This window comes from Pinus tabuliformis, chromosome 1_2 (genome assembly GCF_031772625.1).
Source record: "Pinus tabuliformis cultivar Carrire ecotype Pingquan chromosome 1_2, CPIR1, whole genome shotgun sequence".
Classification (NCBI taxonomy): domain Eukaryota; kingdom Viridiplantae; phylum Streptophyta; class Pinopsida; order Pinales; family Pinaceae; genus Pinus; species Pinus tabuliformis.
In genome coordinates this window covers 1,052,565,092-1,052,579,694 of record NC_142298.1, presented here as the reverse complement: position 1 = coordinate 1,052,579,694, position 14,603 = coordinate 1,052,565,092, and positions in this window count along the sequence as shown.

Genomic DNA, 14,603 nt, shown 5'->3' with positions numbered 1-14,603 from the left:
AAGGGCAATCAGATAGTTTGTGAATCAGTTGTTTAAATCATAAATAGATCCAGTGGATGGACTGAAGCAGCAATTATCTACTTTGCATTTGTTATGACAAATGCAGTTCGAATGCTACTTGTAAGTTTATGAAATAGACAACAAGGAATGATAAACAAACAAACTAATTACTTCCCCAGCGGAGTCGCCATTTTGTTACAGGGAAAAGTGTCTATTTAGAACTGCTCTATCCCACTAAGGTGTGACAGCTGCCTTAGAAACAAACAGAGAAAAACTACTTTTGTTTTTCCTTTATGAATTATAGATAGAGAGGAACAGAAAGACCAACCTCTGTCTTGCGCTAATCCTTCGATTCGATCCCTCTCTTCTTTGATAGTCCTCAGCTACCTGCTCCCTTGCACGCTCAGCTTCACAAAGTACCTGTAAGATCACAGAAGCATAGCACTATACAAAGACATGGATCTATAATCATAAACAATCTAGGATCGGATGTAAATTGACCATACAAATGTAACAAGCATCAATGATACAAAAGCATGGAGGAAAACTCAAATAGTTTTTATTGATAAACAAGAAAAGATCCAGGAGGAGTTACAACCAGTTGTTCTGACCCAGCATCAACCTCCCAGCAAAGAAGCCCCTCTTCACCTCAAACAAATCTTAGATCACCCAACAATCTGATGTTTGTCTCTAGAAACCAACAACAATTCCTTACAATATGCAAAATTCTAGCCTCTGGATCTCTGGGATGAGGGATCCATATATAGATATCTGTAAGGGGGATGAGTCAGCTTGTGATTTGATTACTGTCTTCTCTCTGATAGTTCTTGCTTCCACTTGGAGACTGAGGGCCTCTTACTCATCCTTGGTCGAATTCAGTGAGGCAAGTGTCACAGGAGAAGATTCTGGAAGCTTCCATTGCCTCTCCACCTCGTGGAATGACACTGCCATTTGTCATTTCTCACCCATCGCACCCCACAAAAGGGACTTTTGAAATGCAACACACCCTCACAGTGTATTTCGGTGAGATGCAATGCATTTAGCCAGTGGAGCAGCTGCAATGATCCTGTTTTGACCAATTCTGAGCAGTTTCTCATGGAGAACTTCTGGGAGAAGCTGTAATCTGTTGACCTTGTTCCTTTAGGGGTTAGAACAACACTTTTAGGGACTTAGGAGCCCTTGATTTATGGACATTTCATGCTTGGGGTTGTAGGGCCCAAAAATGTCTATAACAAATCTGCATCTGTGAAGCCCTGTAGCTTCACTCCCTTTGTCCCTCTGTCCGTTTGTACCATAATCCATACTGAGATGTGCCTCTGAGGTATCTTAATACATGCTTCACTGCTTTCCAAAATAGCTTGGTAGGCTGAACCATAGCTTGACTCAGCTGGTTCACCGCAAAACACAAATCCGGTTGTGTGTTCACTAAGTACATCAGTGAACCCACAAGCTGCCGATACACAGTAGCTTCTACTACTTCTCCTGAAGTAGCATCCTCCTTCCTCCAGTTACCTGCTAGAGGAGTTTGCATGGGCTTGCACTTCTCCATGTGGAATCTCCTGAGTATCTCATTGGCATACTTTCCTTGAGACACAAACAACTCCCCATCCTTCTGCCACACTTCCATGCCTAGAAAGTAGTGCATGAGACCCATGTCTTTCATCTTAAATTCTCTTGCAAGGTCCTCCTTGCAAGACATGATCAACTGATCATCACCTGTCAATATGAGATCATCAACATAAAGAACAATGATCAACTGCTTACCTTCTACCATGATGTGGTACAGGTTCGCATCTGCTTCACTCTTTGTGAAGCCCAACCCAATGAAGTAGTTGTCGATCCTGGTGTACCAAGCATGAGGTGCTTGCTTCAGCCCATACAAAGCTCTCTTGAGTCAGCACACATGCGACTCACGATCGAAGGTCTCAAATCCTTCCGGCTGCTCTATGTACACCTCTTCCTCAATCTTTCCATTGAGGAATGCAGTCTTCACATCCATCTGATGGATCTTCCAACCCATCTGTGCTGATAGTGCCAACATCGATCTGATAGATGAGTACCTTGCTACAGGAGAAAAAGTCTCATCATAGTCAATCCCCTCGACCTATGAGAAACCATGGGCAACAAACCTTGCCTTATGTTTCTCAACACTACCATCAACAGCATGCTTTACCTTGTAAAGCCAACGAGAACTCACCACTGACTTGTTCTCCAGTCTTGGAACTACATCCCAAACACTGTTCCGAACTATGGAGTCATACTCCTCCACCATCACATCAACCCAAATCAGCTGCTGCACTACTTCCTCAAAAGAAGAAGGCTCGGTCTCAATACATTCCCCAACAAGGGTCATGTATCCAATGTACCTATCTGGTGACCTCCTCTGTCTGCGTTGAGAAGATGGTTCTCCCACATTCTCTCTAGCACCTGACACCAATCTGTCAGCTTCTCTGGTGCGCTTCTGTCCCTCTCTGGAAGACTCTGAATGAGTGGATGTCTCCACTCCTAGATCCTCTGCATGTCGCTGCTCCGCATTAGTCTGAGGCTCCTCCTCCTTAGGAACCAAAAGTTCCTCCAGAACCTATAGTTGGAGCTCCCTCTCAAGGGAAACTCTCAAGGCCTTCTGCTCATCGAACTTAAGATCTTTGTGAACCACTATCCTCTGACTGGTTGGCAAGTACACCCGATAGTTGTGGGGTGTATCAGTGTACCCCATAGGTATCCCCAACTCAGCTGTTGGCTCAAGTTTCTTCTAGGCATCCTTGGTCACGGAAATAAACTGATGAGCCAAAGATCCTTAAGTGACTCACATCTGGTCTCTTCCCACAAAAAGCTTCCTCTGGTGTCTTCATCCCAAGTATGCAATGTGGGCTTCTATTCTGCAAATAGACCGTTGTATTGCATGCATCAAACCACAAATGAAGTGGTAGTCCTTGGTCATGCAGCATCGCCTGCGCTGCTCCCACAATCGTTCTGTTCTTCCTCTCGGCCACCCCATTCTGCTGCGGGTTATGAGGTGCCATCAACTCCCATTTAATTCCTTCTACTACACAGAAGTACTTAAACTCTTGAGAGACATACTCTCCACCATTTTCGCTCCTCAAGGCTTTGATTTTCTTCCCAAATTCTTTCTCAACCAAAGCTTTGAAATCACAAAACTTTCAGAAGGTTTGATCCTTCTTCTGCATGAAATAGATCCAACATCTATGAGAGGAATCATCAATAAAAATCACATAGTACCTTTGTTTAGCAGTGGAGGCTGTCAAGAATGGTCCACACACATCTGTATGAACACGCTCCAAAATTTCTTCTGCTTGAAGACTTGGCATACTTACCCAAGGTACAACCTTTGCATGTATCTACCTACTTAATTTTACCTTTGGGAAGTCCAGTAGAAATCTACTGCATGATCTTCAAGGCCCATTGATGCAAGTGGCCCAACCGCATGTGCCATAACTTGCCAATATCTTGGCTTTGCACCATCTCTGCCTTCGAATTCAATCCAGCACAGTCATCTACCTCCAACTTGTAGATATTCTTTACTCGAATCCCAATCCTCTTGGTCTGGCCCATGGCTATCTACCTTAGGAACGCCTTTCCTTTACTGAAGACTACATCATAGCCTTTGTCTTCCAACATAGCTACTGAGACCAAGTTCTTCATCAGACCAGGCACATACTTTACTCCAGTTAGGGTGAGAGGAGCTCCATGCTCCCTCTGAAACACAACCGTACCTTCACCTGAAACACGGTACTTTCCATCATCGCCCATCTCTATGTGCATCTGGAGGTCTTTCTCCTCGAAGGTACTGAATAAAATTTTGTCTCCAGTCATGTGGAGGGTAAAATCCAATTTGAATTGTGAAGCCAGTGCCTCACCTCCTGATCCTTTCAAGGATCCCTTCTTGGATTTCTTCAATGGGAAATTAGTTGCATAATTACCCACCTCATGACAATTAAATCATCTCACTTTAGATTTGTCAAACTTCTTCCCACCGTGAGAAGAACTCGATTTGGAATGGGAAGCCTTCCCTTTCCCTTTCCTCGCCTTACTAGCTAAGGATAGATTTTCTTCATCATCAGGCTTAGATGAAGAACCATCTCTGGTGCTTCTCCTGATCTCCTCCTACATCAGATCCAACCATAGTCGTTCCCAATCTGACAATTTCTCTCTTCCATTCACTGAGTCTTGGTAGCTATTCCAACTCTTTGGAAGACCGAGGAGAGCAAGGTTCACCATATCATCATCGGCTGTTGTGATTCCTACACTACCAAGCTCATCCCTGCAGGTGGTGAGCTTGTCCAGATATGTAGAAATGTTGTCGCCCTTTTCCATTTTGATTTTCTGAAGCTTTTTCTTGAGCGCTAGCTTCCTCTGGTCGCTACTGTTCTAATATAGGTCCTTTAATGTCTTCCACATTGAATACGAAGTCTTATTCCCATGGAGACTTGAGAAAATATGGTCTCGAACTCCCTCCAGAAGAATCCTCCTCCCTCTCACCACACATTTCTTCCATTCCACCAATTATTGGGCATTAGTTGTTGCTAGCTTGGGGACTTCTTGATTAATGAAGTCCTTCAAACCATTGTCCTCTATTACCGCTTCCATGTGATCCTTCCAAGCTATGTAATTCATGCTGCCATCCAAGGCATACTCGAGTCTCAAGCCATTGAATTCCATTGGTGAACTTTGAGATGTGATAAGAAATCGATTTTGTACCTGCAATCAAGAACTTCAAACTTCAACCTTCTCCCTTATTAGTATGTTGTTCACAGCTCTGATCACCATTCCTCTGATACCATGTAGAAATTCTCACTGTAGATTATTCTGACTATGCAATATATTAAAGCAAAATACTTAATCTACTTCTACAATCAAACTTGCGGAAGCTTAATCGATTTGAGCAAGATCAAACAAAACACATATAACTAAGAAGAAGATTCAATCGTACATGAAACACATAAGAATACTCTGGGAAAGCCTCAGCTAAAAACCTCGCTATCTATATTATCACACAATGGAAATCTCTTAGAGATTATACACAGCTTTAGCTCTCACATAGCTATCCAGCTCTTAGTACAATCCCTCACTGCTCATAGACAGACCAGACAACTCATATGCCTTTCCCTCTGTCCTCCAAGCCTCCTACTTCCTTGCACAGTTTTCCCTAGGTGTTCCCACTGTAACCTTGTGTGGCACTGATCTCACACACTACTCCAACACACTGTTTGAACTGCGTAATCCTAAAGGAATGAATTCCTTCTGCATGCAGGATATTTCCTTATAGGAAAAATCTAGCAATTGATAGTGTAATGTCCCTGTCTTTAATCTCAACTGGGCCTTTGTCTAAACTGACATGCATGAGTTATTTATGAGAGAATATTCATTTATGTCGAGAACACTAGTTTCATGCATGCGTGCATTAACGGACTGAACTCACAATTAGTTCCTCCAACTGTTTGGAACTAATTTAACTGGACTTAACTTAGTTAACTGAGGTAACTAATTACAACTCAAATACAACTCATTCTTATCTCCTTAATTAAGGGATGACTTCCTCAATCAAAGGGATAACTGTTGCATGTCTTCACAAAGACTTCATGTTTGAATTTCTCCAACTAATTAACTCAAGATGAATTAATTAATTATTTTTCAAACAACTGGTGAGGCTAAATTCGAATTTTAATTCTCAATTTTAATTCAAGGACAAATTAAAATTGGAATATCCTGAAATTATATCCATAACAATGCTATTTTTAGCATTTCTTGTTGCTATTTTCAACACGGAGGGAGATGCTCATAGTTCTTGATCAACATATGAATCCATGATTTATCTGGCTCAGCCTCTGGCTTCATTCTCTTGTGCAAGTAAAGTGGGGCTCGCTTGTACCTCATTGTCCATTCTTGCATGTGCGCAATAGTAGTGTGAATATATTTGAGAGTTTGGGCCATTTGTGCACATTGCTACTAAAAAACATATAAATGGACAACTGCTTTGTGCATGGTGACAAATATTCTATACACTGTTCACATGGTGGCCTACAAAGTTGATATCTCTGCCACAATTTCTTTCTTCATCTTTGTCATGGAGGATCCCGCAGACTACTCTATTCTCTGCCTGGCCTCTTACAAGTCTTTAGCCATTTGATCATTCTCTGCTATCAAAAACTTGACCATTGAAATCATGGCTTCTACATAAGCCTTAGAAGCCTCGGCCATGGAAAATGGATGTCTTCTAACATTTGGTACAATCACCCTTTCTTCTATGTGCATAGGTGATGTATGATCATCCGAGAGTTGATTTCTTTGTGCCTGTACAACCCTCTATTGTGTCTCGTCAAATTCCATATTGTACACATTCGTCTCTGGATCATCATTAAGGAGAACAATTTCTCCTTGCTCGCTTGGGACTGACTATGGTTATGGAGGTGGAGGAGGCTATGGTACGACTTCAGATTCCCTGGCATGAGATTGATGTCTTGGTCCTCTAGCTCCTATTCCGTCTCCATGTTTGTTGCCTCAACCAACTACTCAACCTGCTGAGCAAGTTCCTGAACCTACACCTATTCATCGTATTCATCATCTACTCACTACTCTACTGTCTCAACCTATATATGCGCAGTTTTTTTGTCTGTGCATCATGTCCTTCTTCCTGTTCTTGTTTTTTCCTTTCTTCCCTTTCTCTCCTCCCGAGCTCATGTTCTTATTTCAACTTCTTTTCCCTCTCCTGCAATCTCCTCTCTCTTACTTCCAATATTTGATTCTCCCTCTTTCTCTGTGCTACTCTCCTATCGCATTGTCGCCTCTTTTCATCTATCTCCAAAGCTACTCTTTCAACAAGTGAATCTTCTTTGAACTTGTAGCTTTTCTCAACCTCTGCACTCTCGACAATCTTCCTCTTACCTTTGTCTTGCGTCGATTTGCTGCTCACTGTTGTTGTTGTTGTTGCTTCCTATGGTGTTGTTGCCTATAGTGCTACTTTCCATTCTATTGTCATGCTGACCGGTTCATTGAGCCTAGACAAATTGTAGCAATACCTCCAAGGATCTTCCCCTGGCCAATGACATGCCCCATGGACCCATGTGAAGTACACCTTCACACAATGGTTCTTGCATATGTAGTGAGGATCATACAGATTAAAACTCTTGGTGTCGAATCTGAAATTATTCAAGTCCTCGGTCTCGACATCTACATCTTTCAAGGTCTGGATCTCATACAACCCAATCCACAAAGGAAGAGTAGGTCATGATGCCTTCTTCCTCCTATGCAGAGCTACTGATAACCCTGTGGAGATGTGGTACACAACCTCTTGCATGACCAGCTTGTCCATGGCAAACCTCGGTAGCTCATGCAAAGGCTTCTCCACACCAAACATCCTGATGAAGGTGCCACTAGGTGAGGCATACCAATCTTCAATGTTGAGAAATGCCTGCATCACTTCCTAGGACATGCAAGGTGGGTCCTGTTCAAATATCATCCTATATAGTGGGGCAATGAAGTGGTTAGACAGTCTCGTCATGACTCCTTTGTAGCTACACTCAGAGAGAAACTTGCAATAAACATTCAAAACTTCCTTTGATGGTGTCCACCATTTCCAACCCATGCCAAGGAACTCTTTTTGAGCAAATATTGCATCAAGCAGGTACGTGGACATATAGAATCTTGTTTCTGCATCCTTAGGCAGATTCTGGGAGTTTGACACATGCACTTTTAGCTGAAGAGCCAACATGTCCGACCAGTTGAAAGGCCTTCCTTCATTTTTCAAATGACCCAACATAACAACCCAACTCTATGGGAAGGTCTCCGTGCTCTCTTAGACATACAAGCGACATGAAAATATGACCAGGAGTTGGTAAGCCTTCCTGAGTGACTTCATCTTGTAGACCTGGTTGGGTGTCATCTTGAACTTCGATGGCTCTTTTACCCAACACTTCATGATATCTCTAGAGTTTACATTCCTGTTGGGAGTGAAGAAAAGTGAATCCATGTAGTTCACTGACTGCAGAAAGTGATACATTTGATGATAGTTTTCCGTCCTGAAGGTGGCAAGATGTGTCCCACTGGTGTTGCTCAATGTCATCGTCTCAAGATCAGTATGTGAGACAAATCAAGTGGATGATATTTGTGCACGGGAAGGCAGGGTACCTGCATGCAACCCTGTACAAGCCTAACTTGTGAATGTTGACATAGACTTGTCAATCTTTGAGATATTCCTTGAAAGTGCTTACAAATATGTCCTTTATTTCTTGCCATGTGATCTTCATGTCCTTCTCTATGAACAACTGCTTTTTTTTATAGATGGGAAATTTTATTGGAAATCGTTCAACCATGTCTCCAATGCTGCTCTCTATAGTGTCCTTTGATCCAACTCTCTTGGAAACCATGATGCATGTATTGTTGAGAGACTACTAAGCAATTGATGTACCTAGAGACAAAGCATACACTCATGGCAAGCAAATTTCATTATAAAAACACAATGCACTTCAAGGATTGATCATGCAATAAACTGGGTGATTGCTAGGAAAGATTGCGCAGTAGTGACTCTCAAGGCTAGGAGACTGTCAGCTAGAACTGCATATTGCATAGTCTTAGCTACAGTGAGACCTACTGCTGACTAGAACTACGCAGAGTGCGGTCTAATAGGGTTGATTGTCGACTGGAACTATGCAATGCATAGTTAAGTCCGACTTGACTATTGGCTGGGATTGCGTATTGCGCAATCCCAGTGGGCAAGACTGGGCATTGTCTCCCAGAACTACAAATATCACAACTGGAGGCCAGTGACAGGAAACCTTTGTGCAATTCCTGGAGCCAAGGCAGAGCCTCGAGTTTAGGAATACACAGAGCATGCCAGGGAAAGAATGATTTGAGCTAAGGTAACCCAGATTTTCCCAAGGGAAACTTGAAAATGAGTAGTTACGAAAGCATAAGTGAAGGATGGTGCATACATGAGTGAATAATCATGCATGCAATCAAAACCAATGTAGGAATCAGTCAAACGGACGAAAAACAAAGATGGTGGAGAGGGTCGCCGCAACAATGACCGTTAGTGTAAAAACAATGTTATGCATGTGACACTTAAGAAAAATAATGAAAAAATTAAAATGACACTTCTAAAAGTTAAAACAAACTAAAATGACAGTGGTCGTTCAGTAAAACATGCAAAAAAACACTCACACAAGCCAAGGAAATAAAATCGATAGAAAAAGAAGCAAAGACTTGAAAAGCAAAACATACCTGGCAAAGCTGTGCCGAAGGTTCCTAGATACCTTGGGAATGCTAGAGCTCCAAGATCAAATGTGTAGAATGAGCTCTAGGGAGTCCATTAAATATATTTGGTAGATTTAGGGTTTATGACACGCATGCCACAAATATAGGAAAAGCAACACTTGGTGGGAAGTTTCTAAAATCAACTTGCATGTAACTCCCAGTGTTAAAAATAGATCCCTAGCTTTTATGGATGATTTTTTATTTTTTATTTTTTTATTTTTCAGGAAAGACTTCCATGCATGCATGGGAATATTGTGCAGTCCTGGAGGGAACTGAGTAACTTGCTGACACATGTATCAAACAACAACATGAAGAATGCTTCTGCAAAATTTCCCAGCTGAAGACAAGCTGCTAGGTGGGTCTACGTAATTCCTGAGCCGAAGCCTAGTGTCTGGACGTTATGTGAAATTTCTCTGAGCAAGGCTATCTGCCGGACTGCTTTGTGCATTTCTAGAGAGTAGGGCTAACTGTCGAGCTGCTCTGCGCAATTCCTGAGAGCAAGACTGGTTGCCCTCTAGGATTCCGCAGTTTGCCAAGATAGCACAAGAACCGTATGTGAACCAAGTGACAGGGTCAGCTTGTGGTTGGTCAACAAAGAAAGTTAGCAAACACAAGCTGCAAAGTGAAAGATAAACTTGAATAAAGACACAAGTACCTGAGTAGTGTAAGACATGCTACTAATATTTTGAGGAGGGAGGCTCCAAACCAAAGCGAAGGAAAAATTTTAGAGGGTGGTTGTAGTTGCAACAACAATACCATAGACTGTTGTATTATTCAGATAGGGTTTAATATAAAGAATATTGGTGATTGTAAAATATTGTACAATTTTGTTAAAAAGTGTGTATATTTGTCCATATGTGATTTACTATTTTATATTTCCACTGTGCAAAGTAGTTTATGATTGAGATTCTTGGTTTGGTAGCGTTAGTGATTTTAAGACTCTAACCTAGACCCAAGATCGTGGAAATTCAAAATGGTATCAGAGCTAAGTTTGAGCTTCTTTGGAAGTCAGTGAATTAGAGTTGTGCACAGTGAAGTACAACTTAAGAGGGAGTTGGTCACATTGTAGGTGACAATGTCGAAGTTACAAGCTAGTATTCGGTATGAGGATAGGTTAGAGGGGTTATACAACTATAGTCCATGGAAGGAAAGGATCAAATTGGTCTTGCAGGTCAACAGGATCTGGGAGTTCGCCGAGAAATCCATCAAGAAGCCAACTGACCCAAAGGAGCTATAAGTGTACGAGGATTTGGATGTGAGGGCGAGATTGATCATCCTAGATGGTGTGGAGGATGCCCTAATATCTCAATTGTCTGGGAAGAGCGATGCACATGAGATGTGGATGGCTCTTCATAATTTGTTCCAGAATAAGAAAGAAAATTGAGTACTAGTATTGGAGGATAAGTTGAAGTCCCCCAAGATGATAAAGGGTGAAACTGTGACCTTGTATCTGAAGAGATTGTGTCAGGTCAAAGATGAGCTTGCTTCCATCGATGTGACTATCTCAGATGGAGATATGGTAAGGATTGCCTTGAAAGGGTTCACTGAGGAATGGAAGCCCTTCATCAAAGGGATCATTTGCAGGTAGAACCTTCCAGACTAGGATAGGCTGTGGGATGAATTCATTTAGGAAGAGTTGCAAGACGAGGACATTCTTCCAAAGAAGAATTATTTCGATGATGACGTGGCACTTGTAGCACGAATTAAGGGTAAGAAAAAGAAGGACTTTAGTAAATTCAAGTGTTTCAATTGTAGTGAGATGGGTCATTATTTGTCGAGATGTTTGATGAAGAGGAAGGGAGATTATGAGAAGAGGAAAGGAATGTAGGTCACTCGTGTTGCCACTTCAGCTAAGATAGATGAGCTCACCAAGAGATTGGAGGAGGAGGACTTTGCTATGATTTCTCATTTCTCGCAGTATACTGTTAATAGGGATGGATGGTAGATGGATAGTGGTGCGACAGAGTATATGATAGGGTCATAGGAGGTTTTTGAGACTCTAACTGAATGGGACTCGAAGTTGCGCATGGTGTTGGGTGACAAGAGTCAGTTGGAGATCTGAGGATCAAGAGTTGTGCCATTCAGGATGGAGATTTGACATTTGATGAAGGTCCTGGATGTATGTTTGTACCAGGACTCAGATATAGAATGATTTATGTCTCGATGGTCGAGAGTAAAGGGTTTGAGGTCTTGTTCCATGATGGAAAGGCAAGACTCAAGCCCAGAGGCTCTAAGTCCGATGGGATTGTACTTGGAGTTACAGAGCATGGTCTCTACAGGTTGACGGGAAAGCCTATGGATCATGGAAAGAAGCAGGTGGAGCAGGTGCAGGTTCCAAAGAAGTAGGAGAAGGTGCAGGTGCAGGCTTCAAGGAGAAGGTACAGTTTCCCAAGAAGAAGGTACACCTTCCCAAGAAGGTCCAAGTTCCAGAGACTCAGAGGGAGTCAAGTTCGAGAGGGAGCTTCTAGGTTTAGAGGGAGACTCTAGAGTCTAAGAAGAGCACATGGTTATTGGGGTACAAGGGTGCTCCTAAAACTGCCAAGAGGGAATCATGGAGAGAGTGGAAGACATTACAGGATAAGAAGAAGAGTTAGGGTGCTTCTTTCAGTGACATTGACACTTCCGAGAAGGGTGCAGTTCATCGTACAGGGATTGCTGCGATTGTGAGCACCAAGAGTTGAGAAAGTGTTGTGACAATTGATGATGATGATGAGTTACTTCCTAGCCTTGGCAGTAACTCCCTCACTAAGAGGGAGTGTTGATTTTTGTAGCATGGGAGGTACTCCAAGCCTTAGGGTTCAAGGTTTGGAGGGAAAAGCACCACAAGGGTCACTTCTGGGCTTGGAACCCAACCATGGGGTTTTTCACGCATTGGGATTTAGGCCAAAACCATGATGAATTTGAGCTTGAGAAAATTTGAGGTGATATACCTTGGCGATATCATTCCAATGCTCCAAAGATCACTCAAATCAGAGCTCTAGAAACAAAGTTATGAATTTTTGAAGTTAACAATTAATTAAGGATAGATAAAGTCATGTAGGCTTGAGGAATTCGTCCAAGAGACATGTCTCTTCAAATGAATTAGTGGAGCCCTCTTTTTCTGTATATATAGAGGTGAAGTGGAGGACTTATTTCTCATCCAAAAGTGCAACATTCATCTTGGATAAGCTCGTTAGAGAGAATGTTTATCTCTGAAATTGCCACAACAAAGGAGGGAGGGACAACATGGTGTTTTAGGGTTGTTTCTAGGGTCTGTTTTAGGGATGAGTTGTTTTGAGGGGAGGTCGAGGCAGCCCTAGAGGGATGAGGCAAGGGAAGGTTGTTTCAGCCTATGTGGAGGTGTTTTCTTCGGTGCTGAAGCCTTGGAGAGGGAGCAGAGCTTGTTGTACGTGGGCTATAGGTCCCACCTCAACATTTGAGGGTAGTGTTGGGTTGTTTGGGGGCTAGCTATGACCAGAATAACAACCAAGTCAATGAGCACTTTTCTTAAGGTGGGCCACAGTCATGGAAGTTTGTTTTGGTGACTATTTAGAGGCTATTACAATAGTCAAATATGCCCTAACCAGTCACAATCATAACAACAATGACATAGACTTGGACAACAAATTTGATGAGTGTTGGATCCATGTTTTTGGGTTATCAGAATTATTGCAGCCTATAAGTGCCATGTATTGAGGCCAATGTGGGTAGTTGGAGAACTCAATTAGGAGTAGAAATTATAGTGAAGTATTGGGCATCATTGGTCTGGTGGAGGGCAGCATGTTGATAGCCCAAAGTAGCCTTAGACCTATCTTGAAGTGACGAAGATGAGCTGAAGGTTGGGTGAATTTTGGTGCTGAAGTGCAATACCTTGATGGAAAAAGGTGACTGCTATCTTGGAAGTTTGGAGCTATGGAATTAGGCCTACCCAGAGAGTATATTGGATCAGCCCGTGTATCTCTACATAAGTGACTTGCAACAGTGTTAGGTGGCAACCCTCATGGAGTCTCGATGTGTTGTCCTTTGAAGGACTAAGGGGTAGCGAGTGAGTAGTACAGGAGTGAAGGACCGACATGACAAGATACGACATCAAAGTTGCAATGAAGTTGGTCGTTGTATCTTGTATGCCATATACTGTTGTATTATTCGGATTAGGTTTAATATGACGAAGATTGGTGATTATACAATTTTGTTAAAAAGTGTGTATATTTGTGCATATTTGATTTACTACTTTATATTTCCGCTGGGCAAAGTAGTTTATGGTTGAGATTCTTGGTTTGATTGCGTCAGTGATTTTAAGACTCTAACCTAGACCCAAGGTCATGGAAATTCAACAAGCTCCACCTAGATGATAAAAGAAAAAAGAGAAATTTAGTTTCCAACTAAGATGGTGCCATTATTCCAATATTGTAAAAATAAAGTTTAAAAATATTGGCTTAACTTCAAAACACTCCCAGGGACATCAAATTTCCTCCAAAATACTTTGTCTTAAGAATAGGGTGAGATTAACTTCAACCTCTCACCAAATGATATGCTCTCTCACACTCCAACAAAATAATAAGGAGATCAAAAGATAGGAAAACTCCAACAATTTATGGATGATGAACCATATCTTTATGTTAGGAACACAGAGCACCTAGAGAAATGGGGGTGTCTGAAGGCACAATTATTATGTTCACAATGGCCACTGAAACAACATAACATGGAGTTTTTGGCCTTTAAATTGGCTACATTAAAGATAAATACCAAGGGAAAAATCATGGGTTGTCATATACTTGGAGCCCAAAAACCAATAGTGACTTGACTAAGTCAAGTTTACCTGTGTTGGAAAATACTGGGTGGAGGGGTGAATCAGTATTCCTTAGCAAATAGCCCTTTTATATATTTTCAGAGAATTAGTTAATCTTCAATTATCATTAATGTTTATGCAATAACAACAATGAATAAAAGAGCATAGGAGGCACACAAATTTTAGGCGGAAAACCCCCTTTGGGTCAAAAACCACCGAACGTTTCTCTAATAATTCTTTAATCTTCAACTCCAATTGAAAAGAAAGCTCCAACATCATAGAATCTATAAAACCATTCTTCTCCATCTCCCACTGGATGGATGCCACAACGCCCGAGATTCTTCAGTAGTCAATTGAACGGATGCCCCAACACCTAATGAGCTACAACTCACCTTAGAACCACCCTACCACCCAGAAGTTTTCATAGGATTGAACCTGTTGGTGACTTCGCGCACCAACCTAGCACCACCCTACCACCCTATAGAATAATAAAAGAAGAATGGACTCTCGTACCAGGGAAAATGGTCCACTTTACAATGATATAGAATGATGTAGAAGAAGAATA